Here is a 17,555-nt window from a genome sequence, read left to right on the forward strand (position 1 = left end):
GGCTGAGTCAGCCCGCAGCGGGCTTAATGGCTGTACACTAATCCAGGACAATAATTAAGTCAGTGCCATACAAAACGGGACGCTTTATTCCCTCTCATTGTTAGAGCTTATTCCTTTGTTACACACTACAAACAATACCTACGATGGCCAAGGGCGATGAGATGATAGTTCCAAGATTTATTATAAAATTTAAATATTCTGATACCAGGTTGTTAGGTTGAGTAATCCACGGTTGAAGACGTGTAGTTATATTGCCAAAAGGACTATCAATGAAGTATTTTGAGTCGATTGAAGCGGTTTAGGTTATTCATTAGTGAATGTATATGAGTTGATATGTTTTCTTAATGTACAATTAATACATTTTCCAATTCATTTTATTTAACCGGGTTTCGTTATTACCGACATGAAATGCAGTTCCACCAAGAAAGGTCAGTATAAAACTTAAATAAAATAATCTACGAACAAAATACTTTGATTTTGTGAAATTAAAAGTGGCTCGCGATAGCTAGTGTAGCCACCTCTGACCTTTACTTTCGACATCCCCTTTGATCTTTATTAAAAAGCTAAATACGTTAAAAATGCGTTCAATGAAAATACAGGTAAGCCAGGGTAGAAAAAAGCCTCAAAAGAGTTGTAAATAATTTGATACTGCCATTGTAGAAAATCAGGATTATTATTTGTACAATAAACTTCAAAGTGAATAAGAAAGGCACCACTAAATAACTCCGTTTAAGCATTTTACAAAAGCGCCGAAAATATACACACCCTTATTGCGAGTCGATCAGAAACTTGGAATATAAATTGAAATACTTTTAAAAGTTATTTCAAAACAACAATAGCAATCGATTTAGAGCGGAGAATGCACGAGCATCAAAGCAAAGTAGCGAGGGAAGAGGGTTGGTGTGGGCGAGGAGAGGTGAGGGTTTATTAAAAGAAAATTCCTGAGGGGTGGGAGCCTTTATAGTGAAGAAATGTGGGACAGGATGCGACAGGGGGCCATTTGCAACACTCGGTTATTTCATTATCGGCGAAACGATGGACGGATTATCCGGTATTAACAGGAATAATGATGAACCAATTTAATTTTTTTTAACTCCATTCAAAAGTAACGCTTAAAACTGTATCTTTGTTATCACCTTTGGCATTAATATAAGCAATTTACCATAAATATTTTGACAAAATTAACCTTGATGACAAAAATCTTGTTGAAATCGGTTAGAGAAAAGAACCATTATAAAGTGGTTGAAAATAAGGTAGTTTTATTTTATAAAGTTTATGAAATGTGCCATAAAGTATTTGCGAAAAACATTCAATAAAAAATATTATTATTATTTATTATAACGTACATTGGATTATTCACCCCACGGATGAGATGTCAATTTAAATGTGTCTCAACATGATGAGAAACATGTATTGTTCTTTCATTTTTTATGAAAGAAGATAGTAAATTTCAACATGGGGCTGACGAACTGGCATTTGGCTGGCTAACACATCTTTAAATAAACATTTCAAATAAGTAAATTGATCTTAAAACAATAATTTTGAAGTATAAAAAATCAAATTGAATATACGTTCGATATGTAAGGAATGAATGCATAGCTGAGATAAGCAATGTCAAATAAATTAAGAAAGGTGTGTAGAGATGGTTTGGGCATGTGAATCGAATGAGTGAAGAAAGAACAATACAACAAATGTATGAGGCGGGGATAGTTATAAATAAATTTAAAAAAATGCAAACGAAAAGTTGGCATGATTAAGTGTTTAAAATATTAGAAAGTGACCAGGTAAGGGGTCGGAATATATGAGAAGATGCGTGAATGTGGAGACGAATATTGTTTGCGAAGACGGATTGGTGGTGTTCTATTCTCTCTGCCTACCTCCAATGGTGAATTTAGTTTCAGTTTAATTTATCGCGTAAAAAAATCGTATCTGATTTTGTAGAATTTTGTATTCTAATGATCATGTTTCAGTTTTATGTTTGATCTACAGTATATGGTATTAGTTCTGTGCTTATGTACCACATACTCATACGAGTCAAACTGATATTTCGTGGTTACAAAAAGTGTTCAAGTAATCAACGTAAAGTGGAACATAAGCTTAAAATGTGAACGACAATACGCAGAGCGTGATTACACAAGGGAAATATTTACTTAGTAAACATTTTTACCGTCAGTGTTTTCCTCGATATTAGTGCGTAAGCGCTTTCCGTTTTCGATATTTATATACATAATTGTATGAAAACTTATATAAACATACTATTTTTATGAAAAATTATGAGTGGCTAACAGACGATAGAAAAATCAGCACATTTAAATATTTTTTTCACCTTTTTTATGTGTTATTAGTGATAGAGTATTTTAATTAATGAGTAAGTTTAATTGTTTTGTTGGTGGTGCTATTTTTCGTCTTAATATTTTCGGTAAAAAAATAAATATACTTAAACGTGCTTATTCATTGATAAAAAAGATCAAAAATAGGCTTAAGTGTGGAATGTAAGGAATCCTTTTATTGTAACCAAAAAAAAAATTCCTGGATAAAATTTGGTGAACTCCTACTGAATGTTGATAATTAAAACATTTCTCAAACGGATACAATGATGCAATAAACGAGATATCGTCTCTCAAAGAATTACACGTTCCACCTAGAATTCTTATTTATTTCACAAATAACTAAAAAAATGTTATTTACCAACGTTTTATCTAGATTTAAAGCAAAGTTCGTTTTTCTTTTGCACTGTTAACAGCTGAACACTTCATTTACCATGAGTAACAATTTTGCTTTATCTTCTTTTTTTCTTTTTTCTAGAACTTCCTGGATGTTGGCCTGCTTCGTGACTATGGCCACCTCGATTCTGGAACTCTTTAGATGTCGACCACCCATCGTTTTGGTGGTCCCCTCTCCGCTCTAAGCCTCCAATTTTGGTTTTTAAATACTTTTTAGTGAACGTTATATTAAAATATTAAAAAGTAAAAACGTTAGTTAGTATTTTATTTTCATTTCTTATAAATTCACATTATAATACGACTGTTGAGGAGAGGCAAAAGACATCAATAGTTTTTCCTGAAAGATGAACCAATTTACCATCAGCCTCTCAGGTAAATGATTTTTCAGTTAAACAGTCTATCGGGAAATGTGGATCTTATTCATTGAAGGGTTATTATTTTTCATATTTTTTTCTACGTATGAAACGAGATTTCATAACTAATATGAATTATATAAATTTATAAAAATCCAAGTAAGGTAACAGAAGAACATTACCTACTTATTGCAAATAATATCCTTGCATCTCCTTTCAATGTTTCATAAGTCAGGTTATTACGTCGTTATTTTTAGCACGGTACCAGGTTCTCATCAATAAGACGACTTCTCGACTTTTCAGTGTGCTTTTTATAAGCTTCATGCTTGAAAAAGATTATTCGCATGAATACGTAGAGCCGAAGCGCCTTTTCGCGGATATTTCAAAGAGGTCAAAGAGACTGTGGCTTCTGAGCCACACATAGCCAACCTATGGTGGAAAGCAAGTATTAAAATATGTTTATACTCGTATTATATCTAGTATAATAATTAATTGATAAAATTAAATTTTTTTCGTAAATAAGCTAGTTTTGAAATCTTAATGAAAACCTTTCGAATTAGGCAAATTAATATCGTTAAGGGAAGAATGTTGATGAAAAATAACAAGTAACGTGTTAAACGTGATTTTACCATATTTCGGAACTGGGCCTCGCCTCTGGGTGAATGGATATTCGGGGCAAGCGCAAGGGTGGCTGGCATAAGGGTGGTACGGGGGTATATTTGCGCCATCAGCATCCGTGTACCGAAAAGAGACAATCTGATTTTATTTTCTTTGTTCGCTTATTAAATAGCTACAATCCGCCGGCCGGCGCTGCGTGCAAAACGCCCCAACAAAAGATTTTAAATTGGGGTCCTTTAGCGTGGACCTCCACAATACACTAAGCTAAAGTAAGCTGTTTTGATACAGAAAAAAGGAAAATCAACCGAATATGAAAGGATCTACAGGTACAATAAGGGAATTGCCTTGATTTTTCTAATAAATAGTAGATATCTCCAATTTCTCTATATACGCCATTCGAAACATAAAATAAGCGATCGAAGCAAAAATATAACATTGAATCATGTGGTTGTGAACCATGGGTAGAATGGCGAATGTTATACAGTGATAAAGCGATCACTTAACTCAGCCAATGACCGTGAGCCGGTAATAGCTTTAACTTCCATATTCTTCTTCATGTTTGTTTGAGATTTCAATATAAAACAATTTTTATGAATTGTCTCGGAAGTCACTTTGTGGTATATTTATTGATATTTAATTTAAAGTTTACGCGGTATACCAGTATTCTGAAAAATCTATTACGACAAAAGTTTCGCATCATTTTCAAACACCGTTTAATGGTGATAAAATGCCGTTTGAAAATGATGCGGAATGCAACAAAACACATGTCACAAAAGTTTGAATAAATAGTGGTATTTGCTAAAAGTAAATTGTTTAGTAAAATAAAAAATTAAAATCTTGACAATTGTATAAATTTATTTCAATGATTGGGTTAAAAACTAGTAAAGAAGATTTTTTACAATTGAATTATTGTCTACTTCACCATTAAATCTGCAATATTTCTCTGATATCATCGTCCATTAAAGTGATCAAGTCGCATTACAACCTTAAAACGTGTAGCAGCTTTCTACCGACAAAAGCATCGCACTGACTAAAAATAATATAACACCTAAGCTGCGGGTAAAATAATTGTAAGAAATATTTAATATCACTCGGAATTACTGACTATGGGAAGATAAACATTCTAAGATACCATAATCCAGTGCTATCGCGACTCTTTATGGTGTACATAACTATAAAATGAAATAAATAGGTACAATTATCGGATTCTGCGATGCGAAAATCGTGTAGAATCTGAGCCATAAAGTTGTGCGGTATTACAGCATCTAAAAACTGATTTTCCGTTTTATCATCCGCGTTATCAAATATCTGATTATAAAGCCACAGATTCGTGCATTTTATCTCCATTTCAGAAAAAAAAAATATTTTTAAATTTTTATACGAAATTAATACTTAAAAAAATACAATTCCATTGAGTATAATGTATTTAAATAAACATGTAAATATTACTTAGTTCAAATATTTGTAAGTTATTCCCCGATTGATTCGATATTTTCATAGAATATTCCATTCATATACGCTTGTTTTTTTTTATACACGTGACAGTTGTTATCTTTGGCAGGTAAAAATGACCCCAATGACATCGTCATCTGTTGAAAGTAACAACAACATACGCAATTCTAGATATTGCTTGTAGAAAACAGAATGCTTCTTTGACATCAATAGTAAGGTAGAGGAAAAGCAATTAATATGGTTTGGGCACATAGAACGCAAAGAAACTGAACATTTTGTGAACTAGGCAACCGCCACAGATCTTCCTCGAAAAACATCTAGAGGAAAAAATTCATGAATGATTCATAAAGATAATATGATTCGAAGACATGGCCTAGGTGATGATGTCCATGATAGAAGGACCTACAAGCTGAGGACGAGAACAGCTGACCCTAACAGTCTACAAAGACGATAAGTTGGGATGGAGCCAGGAAGAAGAAGACAGCGCGCTTCTAGAAGGCTGCTGTCACATAGCATTTTACAATGTGTTCTGTTTGTTTCGTTGATTTTTAATATGTTCATAGCATCACAAGGACTGTGAAATTAAACATACTGAAAATGTGTTCTTTCAGTTTTATTTATAATCCATTTAACCAGACTTAGTAAAAGCAACGCTTGGCTGGCTACAGCTAGTATAAAATAAGTTAATCCTTTGAATACCTCATACATTTTAAATTCACGAAAAAAGCAACCACGGAGCTATTTTAAGCTGCAAAATTTGCATCTCCTTAGGTCTCTATTTTTATTACAACATTTCAGCGAAACAAAGCTGTGAATAAAGAATGAGAGACCACGGAATCCAATTAATGTCGATGCACTTAACTTAAATCCTCTTCGGGTGATTTGCACACATTTATAACGGCGAAGGGTAGTTTCAACCCCACGGGAACTCGACATCTCTGCTTTCGAACAAACATTCTTCTACTCTCTTATTCGAGTAATTCTCAATTCCGTCTAAAAAAATACACCCCGTCGGATGTACTAAGGATTTGTGAAGAACAGTTGCATTGATTCGTTTTTTTGACTCGGATTAAAAAGCCTTAATCCGCAACTCTATTTCATTATTTCCTTTCAAAGGATGTTCTGCCAAAACCTTTTAAACCAGTGAATAAATCCGTAACATTAAAGAAGAAAAGAAACAAACACTACATTGAAAGAAATTGGTATTTTTATGTTTACATTTTTTGTACATTCAGGATTCTGGGATTTTTCTCAAGGATAAATTCGTTCATACTCATGTACTCTCGAATCACGTTTTCCGACTGATTTTATACATAGTGAAATTATTTCAAATACATTCAAGCAAATAATAGTCAGCTAATAAAAACATATGTTTTTTTGTGGCACCTGTCAATATTGGATGAACTCGGTGAATAAAATGACATTATTTCATCAAAATTGGTAAGGATTAAGAATAAAAGGTTTGTTTGTTAATAAACGTATGTTTGAACGTTTTTCTTACAATTTGCAGCCATAAACAAACATTTCAAATATTTACTTTAAATCTAATAGAATCAAGGTCTTGTCATGTATAAAGTATCGTAAATCTTGAATCGACTAAAAAAACAAAGCAAAATCATGAAATATTGAACAGGTAGGTTCTGACATTAATTATCCTTGAAAATCTGTTTTTAAATATCCAAAAACAGCGGAAACCTTTGTTTTAGGTTAAAAACCCCTAGGTAGTATTAGTAATTTGCTAGAAAATATAAAAAAAAAATAATAAGGAGATAAACACAATAAAAAATTACCGACTGAAAGTAAAAACATCGAGATGCAATAAAAATAAATGGTTAAAACAATGTACTCCAATGAACCAAAAATATATTGTAGGCATAGAAAACTAACATGTTACCCTCCATACCAAATCTGCATGGGTCTAGGGAGTCATGTATTTCAATTATATAATATGTATATATATATAAATAAATATATATATATATATATATATATATATATATATATATATATATATATATATATATATATATATATATATATATATATACATATATATATATATATAAATATAAATTTATGTATATATATATATATATATATATATATATATATATATATATATATATATATATATATATATATATATAAATATAAATTTATGTATATATATATATATATATATATATATATATATATATATATATATATATATATATATATATATATATATATATATATATATATATATATATATATATATATATATATATATATTTATACATATATATATAAATATATATATATATATATATATATATATATATATATATATATATATATATATATATATATATATATATATATATATATACAAACACATATTTGTATAGAACTGAACGAGGAACACCGTGAGTGGTAGACAAACTTGCTTACTCCTACACTGCATGGGGCGGACACCCTCCGATGAATTTGAAACGTGGTTTAATTTTAAAAACAAAAATAAGAAAACTCTCGGGCTTATTCTCTCATGTGCTTCAGAGTGACTTTGCTCCGCAATACAGTATGCTAATATCGTGAAGTCCACAAAGCTTTTCGTACTAGGGTCACTTAATTCCAGTCATGAACGCCTCGCCTTATGTTCTCATTATTTCAAATGAAATTAAATGCAACCGCCGTGGAAAATGTACGCTGTGCGCGCCATTTTTCCAACTTAAAACAAACGTGGGATTTCTCGCAGTAAGAAAATTCAATATCCGGCCACCGAGGTAACGAAAATGTTACTTATACAGCTTTAAAACCTTTCAAATTTAAATTTAGTATATTTCCTCTAAAACGTTCATATCTACATTGGTATTTCAGTGAACTGTATTTTCATACAATATGTGATTATAAAACATATAAAAGCTGACTGACCATCACAATGCTTCCCCACGGGGGCAGGAAGAGAAAATAGAACGCCATACTACTCTATCTTTGCAAACAATATTTTCCTCATTTACGCGTTTCCTCTGTATCGATTCCAGACCGGATCACATTCAAGTATTTGAATAAATACTTGATCATGTCAAGTTTTACTTTGCTCTTATTTTCAACTACATTTGCCTCATAACTCAACATTTGTTCCACATGACCAAATTATCTTACCACGCCTTTCCGAATTTGACCGATTATCTTAACCTCAGTCTTGCAATATTTCTTCTCTCAATATTTTAAATATTTAAAGCATTTACTTTGTGGTTAGTCATTTTTACTTTTTTTTACAAAAATGATAATAAAATTAGTATTTAACCACTCACCTAGATTTTTATGTCTGCCGGTTTCGAGACGTACCCGTCTCTTCGTCAGGTCAATCACTACCATAGCATGCAAACAATACCACCCTTCACAACCATAGCACCATTTACACACTTAAAACTATACAAAACGTTTAACATATGCGATTTTCGGTCGACCCGAAGACCAACATGCAATAAAGGTTTCAGCACAAACATGCGTTACGAGCCGAAGTTAAACATATTTCCTTATTTCACCATTTGAATATCTGTTTGCCGAACATTCGTCTAAGAGATAGAAGTTTTTTTTATCCCTATTTTACCAAATACAAGAGAAATACAAAAGGTTAATTTAATCAGCTAGCTTTTTAATTTACAATATTATAAGGAAAAAATGCTCAAGCATCGTTGACTGGTATCGAGCCAGAGACTTCAAGTAATGTAGCTAGCTAATAACATCACTTAAGTGGCAGACACCGTATTTAAAAATCCTTTGTTATTATTACGATCGAAAAACTAATACGTCGTACTTATTACTGGAAATTACAGGAAATGGGACACGAACTTATCATTAGAGACTAGTTCATTTTTCCAAACGAGTCGAAGTACGATACACATTATGTGCTTGATGTGTACTAAGCATATCATTATCTGGCACAGTTCCTACGTGTTCATACTCGTAGATATCGACTCACAATGTTAGGCAAGCAAAACTGTGCTGGAGAGATAAAACACAATGCCAAGAAAATGTCACGGATCAATAGTGTCTGTACTCTGCAGATTTAAATACGCAAACACGTCTTAAGTTTATAAACTAATTTATATTCTCTATAAACTAATCAAAGTAAGTTGAAAGAAATAAAATTTACTTGTATTTTTATCCCGAGTATTTCTTTAACTTTGAATTAAGTTATACCTTAGTTTTTTCTTGTGTACTAAAATATAAGTGTTTTTTACGCATTAAATGATTTGTGTATAATTGAGCACTTTTTAAAATCGAGACTTCGATTTTTTTTGTTAGAATAATATGATTTTAACATATTTGTCCTTGAAGTGTAAAACCTTTTGAAACTATCATTTTGAGGATGAAACTAGGTACCATTTTTACCTGCGATTGTGCATTAAGGTATGGACATATTTTCGATTGAAAAATGGTAATATATTTTATATAGTCCGCCTCCGTAGTGTAATGGTCAGCACGCTTGGCTAGCGTTCTGGAGGTCCCGGGTTCGATTCCCAAGGGGGGTAAAATAAATATAAGTGATTTTTTCACTGTCATATTTATTCAAAATTACCCTGAACTAGTACCTGAAGCGGAGGGCTGATCACCTTTCCTTCATGTGTAAACGATCAAGATAACACTGCGTTTATATGACGCAGTGCCCTATGCGCCATTGGGGTGCGGATAAGGGTTAATTATTATTATTATTATTATTATATATATATATATATATATATATATATATATATATATATATATATATATATATATATATATATATATATATATATATATATATATATATATATATATATATATATATATATATATATATATATATATATATATATATATATATATATATATATATATATATATATATATATATATATATATATATATATATATATATATATATATATATATATATATATATATATATATATATATATATATATATATATATATATATATATATATATATATATATATATTAATATATATAAGTATATATATATATATATATATATATATATATATATATATATATATATATATATATATATATATATATATATATATATATATATATATATATATATATATATATATATATATATATATATATATATATATATATATATATATATATATATAAACAACCCAAATTTATCCTACATATATAAATGAAAGGTTAATGTAACTTACAATTTCGAATCTTATGAAGTTATGCAGGATTAGCCCTTAGAAAATTCTTACCTGAAACAAACAAAAAATAAAAATCAGAATGACATTTTAACATTCAAAATTGAGTAGAGTTCATTAATTATGGAAATAAAATAAAATGTAGCTATTACGGATCTAGTGGGATTATTTTTCTGTGATGTTCACGTGGAAATTGAAGATGGTAATGAATGAACAAAAAATAGAAGAAGGAATACGATTTTCACATAGAAAATGAGTTGTCACATATAAGTATGTCGACGTACCAATAATACCAAAATATGCATTACTCAAACGTCGGAGCTTAAAGCTTTCATTAAAAGCTACAAAAATAAAATAAAACTTATTTAAAGTTAAAAATTTCAATGCTTATAAAGTTTGAAACAAAAATATAAATATATTAGTTTATTTTCTTAGACTGTATATTGTGTGCGGTTAAGCCACAGATAAATCCTCATACAACACTCCCCTTTCCCCTATAATTCTCCAAGTCACCCCGGTGTGCGGTGCGGTTATTGCAACACCGGGAGAAAATGCATTTATTTCCCGACTCTGGCATTTCTGTGCGATTTCATTTTAGCTCAGTTCCATTCAAACCGGAGTTGCAGTTCAAACGAAATCGGTTTATCGTTAAGCATAAAACCGTTTTGCACGATTCGAAAGTTTGCAAATTCGAAACGCTGAATATGTAAACATATTACAATATTTTGTGAGAATTCGAATCAAGTTACCTGTCTCCGTTTTATGATTTACCTTTTGAGATACATGAAAACATTTAACATCGGTAGCGAAAAAACCATAATTCAATAATTGACTAAGCAGTCACTTTGTGGTAAAATCTATCGTTGTTTCATTTATATCATATGTTTGAAAATGATGCGAAATGCATCGAAACCCTTGTCACAATAGATTTGAACAAATCGTGGTATTTACTTACTAAAACATTAATTAAATAGAAAAACATTTTATTAATTCTTTTTTTTACACGGTGTTTGAAAAATATTTTACGAGTTTTAACGTTGATTTAGTATTTCGTTAATCGTAGTTTATGCATAGTTAATTCCTTAAATTTGTTAAGTCAGAAATAAACTCAAAACCATACATTTAAGTAAATTCCTTCCAAACTTAGAATTACTGAATTGTATAAACTCGTGCCTTTAATGAGTGTTTTGCAAGTGTTTTTTTCCCGGGAAATTTTCACTAGAAAATTACATATTTTTTTGTGACTGAAATCGTTACGAATAAACCCACTTACACTGAGGAACATGAACATACAATATGAAAACACGATAAGAGGTGTAGTATAAGCCGTAGCCAGTTGTTACAGTCACTTAAACATTAGGTAATTCCTAAAATAATGAATGCCATGAAGGCAGAAAAATGTTAATTGTTAGTAAAAAAACAAAACATGAATCGAAGGTACGAATATTTTGCTTACTTCCAAACAAATGATAGACAAAAAAATCATTAAATTTTTACCGAAACATTCATGCACAACACTAACAATCGGAATCACCAAACGAAAAAAAAGCCAAATTGTTAACGTTCCAAAGTTTGATAAATTCGTGATATAAATTATAATATTTACGATTATGCGCGAAGGTAGATATTACCAAACAATATTCTACGCGAGTTCCTTTACATTCCTAACGCAAAGTGCCGAAAGGGACATACATCATAAGGCTTATCTCGAATCTGAAAAAGCTGAAACAAACCCTTTGTGAATTATTAGACTTTTGTGTCGCATATAGAAAAAAGCGCTTTGGCCGATTAAGGGGTAGAAATCAAACGGTTCCGCTTCCGTGCGACCCCCAGTGAATATTTGCTAAGTCCCTTATCCGATCTGGGGCGGATATTATGATTAATATGCAAAACCTATTGGGCTTATAAAAGTCATGGAGATCGGCGCGGCGGGGTGGCATTGAATGCGCCACTCGGCATAACACAAGAGTCAACAAACAATGCCCGGTTATAGCTTGGAGTCAAAAACTTCAATTAGAATACATATGATATGTACAATAGATTCCTCTCCTATTGCACCTATTGATACAGGTGTTATTGGATTCGTGCAGTATTGCAAATATCACTCACTCCTTTCAACAATGTCTTATGTCAAAAAACTTGATTTTTCAGGAGATCGTTTTTAAAGTTTAAAATATAATAAAATGTATTAAAAATAAATATCAAGCCATTTATTGAACTTTTTACTGTGAACGGATCTTTTTAGGTAAAACCTGAATGTTTTCTCTCTATTTGAAAAATATTAAGTATATTTAAAAAAAAAATAATTAAACCATACCTTTTCTTCAAAATGCAAAAACATCACTTTCTACCCTATAGCGGGTAAATATTAAGTTAAAAATATACCGTTTTTGCTGGGATATAGTACATTTTCTGGGCATTCCAAAAATATGCACCACTGAAAATTGTCGATTTTTTATATATGACGTTGTTGAAAGGAGTGAGCGACATATTTTAACCGTTACAATGTAAAACATTGTACTGTCCGTATTTTGGTTCTATAATTCATATAATATTAAATTTTTGCTTTATGTACTATTAAATGTATGTACCATACAGAGTTTATTTTAAAATGTTCATAAATAGTATTTTTCGCTGCATTTTTCATTATATTATTCCTGTAAAACTCGCATGCTTCCCCTTGATTTTTTTATGGAAACGCATCATACACAGCAGCCAGTGTCTATCTACATAAATATAAGGTGTACATATATATGTCACTTGTTTGTATGTTCACTAAAATAAGTACATATACGTTGATATATTTATTCGCGTAAAGACATGAAGAACGGGGATGAATTACAATAGACAGCTCCTACTATTGTTTGGGAAACGCTGAATAAGTCAGGGGTGGATTAAGCCGACTTAAGTTAATCTGGAAATCTTACAAGCATTTACAATATTTTAAATCTGACTCTTTTTTTAATAAAGAAAAATATTTGTGTTTTTATTATTTACACAAATTTTTCAATTTCATTATATTTTTATGAGCCGAAGCGGCTTATTTTTAGAAATAGGTATCAAATTGTGGTAGAGTGGGTTCGAACCGAGAAACTCTGAGTCCGTGATACTAACCACGGGACCACAGCCCGACACAACCCGACACTCTTCTTCTTTTTCTTCTGTTAGATTTTCAGGTCTGTTTTTTTGTTTCAAGAAAGTGACAATTATATTATATTTTAATGACATTTTTATGTTTAAATTATTTTATTATTTCGTAAATTAAAAAAAAGATTACTCATTTAAGAGAATAGATTGACAAATCTATCTACAACATCTTAACAAATGTGAATAAGAATATGGAAGCCAGGGTATTTACAGGGTTTATGACCCCATATACACAAAGTGATCACTTAACTAGCCTATGACACATCATCAGCCAGCAAATATCCAGAATTCTATATTCGTCATATTCATCTATGATTAAATATAAAAATATATAAAATTTAACTTCTAAGTGAAGGAAATCCAGATTTGTGAACAAGTATTTGAACACTCATAAAATATTAATGAAAATTTTACAATTAGTTCCGAAACGGACGTCCCACAAAGGAAATATTCCACAATTTACAACTTATGACAGTCAAACAATTTTTTGATAAAACAGTACTTACATATGCATTTGAGAATTACTCTCAAATAACACAAGAAAGCTCTTCTAAGCTTAAAATGTGATGCGGAATGCATCGATACACGCGTCACAAAAGCTTTAAGAAATAGTGGTATTTACCTAGTAAAACTATTTTTTTTTTAATTTGGCGTTTAATTGGTAGAACTCTGTTGTTTGTATTTTAAATATAAAAATCCAACACTGATTTTTAGGGTATAAATACTAAGTTGTATATTTTTATATTTATAATTCGTGACAATTTTTTCACCACTGACAGTTGTTTGATAATGCCTAACAAGGTGAAACAACTGTCAAGAATTGAATTTTTATGTGTTTCAAAATAAAAATATACAACTAAGAAGACCCTAAAAATAAGAGTTTGATTGTTATATTAAAAAAAAGTTAAATTTAATTAAAAATGGATAAATATTCCTTCAAAGTGACCGTCGAGTATACTAATGGAAAGATTTTAGCTATTATTATTGGTTCATTAATTTTTAAATTACGCATTTTTTTAATCCAAGCTCCACCCATGGAAGTGCGTACATCTATAAATCTATAGAGCGTATAGTTGTACATATGCCGAAGTTGAATACATAGAACAGTTTGTTATATGAATGGAGTACGATGTATGCAGTACGTATGGGCCGCCATACGACAAGCCCACTTTCCCTTTCAGCGGGTAATTAACAGCGGGAGACAAGCGGTGTGAAGGGGCAAGTATTATGTACCTACCCCAATGCACTTGCGAAGTGCTGGCAAATTGGCACAACGCAAAAGGGTGTATTTATTAGCTTTTTTAAAGCATGACTTTCGAAATAAGTTTATTTTTTTATATAACTTTAAACTCTTGGGCAATATTGAAAAAAAATGTAAGATTTCGTAGCAGAGTGAACGCTGTTGAATCGCTGAATGTGTCAAAATTGTTGTATGACAGAATTGAAAATGAAGATATTAGAATGGAATGTAAGGTTGAACTAGGGATAATGAAAGAATTTAGAAAAGTTATTTGAGGTACAAATGTACAGACATGTGTAGTGAATATAAAAGGAGAGAATGAATAAAAAAAGTATATTTGGCAAATGTGAATGGGAGAACAAAACGAGGACGGCCAAAAAAGACTTGGCACGACCAGATCAATCAGAACCTAAATCTGGTGAGGTCAAAAGTCTACGTAATCGGAGGATATGTTTGACTAGATATGTGTTAATGAAGGAAATTAAGAGTGTATGTCAGGACAGAAGAATATGGCGCTCCATCCTCTCTACCTACCACTGGAGGAAAACAGCGTGATGGTGGTAGTAGTAGTAGTAGTAAAAGTAAGATTTCGTCATTAAATTTTTTTCTCTCTAATAAATGAAATAGAACAACAAATGCAACAAGAAAAAAATATAAAAAATGTGTAATTACTTAATAATGAATTAATCACTATTTGACAACTTAAGAAAAGTGACTATTTTTTATACTTAAATCATCGTATTTCAGAGTTTAGGAAAATCCAATAAATTGTTTGGCATAAAGTTTAATAATTTTATAATAAAATCGTAAAATAATTCTTACAAAATGCTATGTCTTGAATGAACTTCTGAGCGGATGCTATAAAATTACCAGTTGTGAAATTCATTTGGTTACCGTTTGATGTCGCGTATTTATGTCATATTTATTGACTAACTTACCGAGACACAATTCTACTAAGATAAACATACGTGTGATATATACAATAAATATTAAAAAATCCCAGTAGTCTTTAATAGGCACTTTCTACCCAGTACTTTAGTGCAAGTGAGTGGTAAGTAGAGAGCGGTATAAAGAGTAACATCATCCTTTAGGATCACATAACCACTTGTGCAGAGCTGCCTGGGTGCGCGTCAAGAATGGCTTCGGATGCTCTCTGCTTAGTCCTTATCCATAGAAATTAACTCTTTTGTACTTAAATTGCTTTTATTTCAAGAACAATGCACGTAATACTGCTATTTTGCGTGACTTAGCAAAAGCCAATTATTTTTATTATTACTATTATTTTCATTTTTATTATTATTATCATTATTTTATATTTATTTTTCATTATTCTAAACCATGAAGTTAAGAGTTCAAGTCTCTTAGGCTCCGAATGTATAAATATACATTATGTATTTAAAATACAATAAAAAATAACCTAACATAAATGATCAAAAGAAATACAAGTAAACCAAAAATAATGTTAGGGAAATTAAGTATATGTATGTGAGCGAATGCATATATACATACATATACATATACACATGTACAAACTATTTAGAAATTAAAATGATTTTATTGCATAGACCAATATTTCGATTTTACACATTTTTGTTAGGGAAATTAAGTATCTGTATATAAGCAAATGCATATATACTTACATGTGCATATATATATATATATGTATATATATATATATGTATATATATATATATATATATATATATATATATATATATATATATATATATATATATATATATATATATATATATATATATATATATATATATATATATATATATATATATATATATATATATATATATATATATATATATATATATATATATATATATATATATATATATATATATATATATATATATATATATATATATATATATATATATATATATATATATATATATATATATATATATATATATATATATATATATATATATATATATATATATATATATATATATATATATATATATATATATATATATATATATATATATATATATATATATATATTTATATTATCCACTGACACTTCGTGATGGAATTGCATTTTTAATTTATTATTAGATTAAAACCACTTTTTTATTTGACCAGCGACCGGGTTTCGTCGTTACCGACATCAATATATATATATATATAACCAGTCTGATGATGTCGGTAACGATGAAACCCGGTCGCTGGTCAAATAAAAAAGTGGAAAAGCTAAAAATATTGGTTTTAATCTAAAAATATTGGTTTTAATCTAATAATAAATTAATATATATATATATATATATATATATATATATATATATATATATATATGTATATATATATATATATATATATATATATATATATATATATATATATATATATATATATATATATATGTATATATATATATATATATATATATATATATATATATATATATATATATATATATATATATATGTATATATATATATATATATATATATATATATATATATATATATATATATATATATATATATATATATTATATATTTATATATATATATATATATATATATATATATATATATATATATATATATATATATATATATATAATATATATATATATATATATATATATATATATATATATATATATATATATATATATAATATATATATATATATATATATATATATATATATATATATATATATATATATATATAATATATATATATATATATATATATATATATATATATATATATATATATATATATATATTTATATATATATATATATATATATATATATATATATATATATATATATATATATATATATATATAT

At 29.0% G+C, this 17,555-nt stretch overlaps 1 protein-coding gene across 6 annotated transcripts in view; it reads right to left on the reverse strand.

The window, feature by feature from the left end:
* Nucleotides 1-17,555, reverse strand: part of LOC148311119 (uncharacterized) — a 415,481-nt gene that overhangs the window by 214,632 nt on the left and 183,294 nt on the right. The gene's annotated exons all lie outside the window — the stretch shown is intronic.

This window comes from Brachycentrus maculatus, unplaced genomic scaffold, assembly GCF_059751285.1.
Source record: "Brachycentrus maculatus isolate JH-2025_06_01 unplaced genomic scaffold, ASM5975128v1 h1tg000074l, whole genome shotgun sequence".
In the NCBI taxonomy this organism is placed as follows: Eukaryota; Metazoa; Arthropoda; class Insecta; order Trichoptera; family Brachycentridae; genus Brachycentrus; species Brachycentrus maculatus.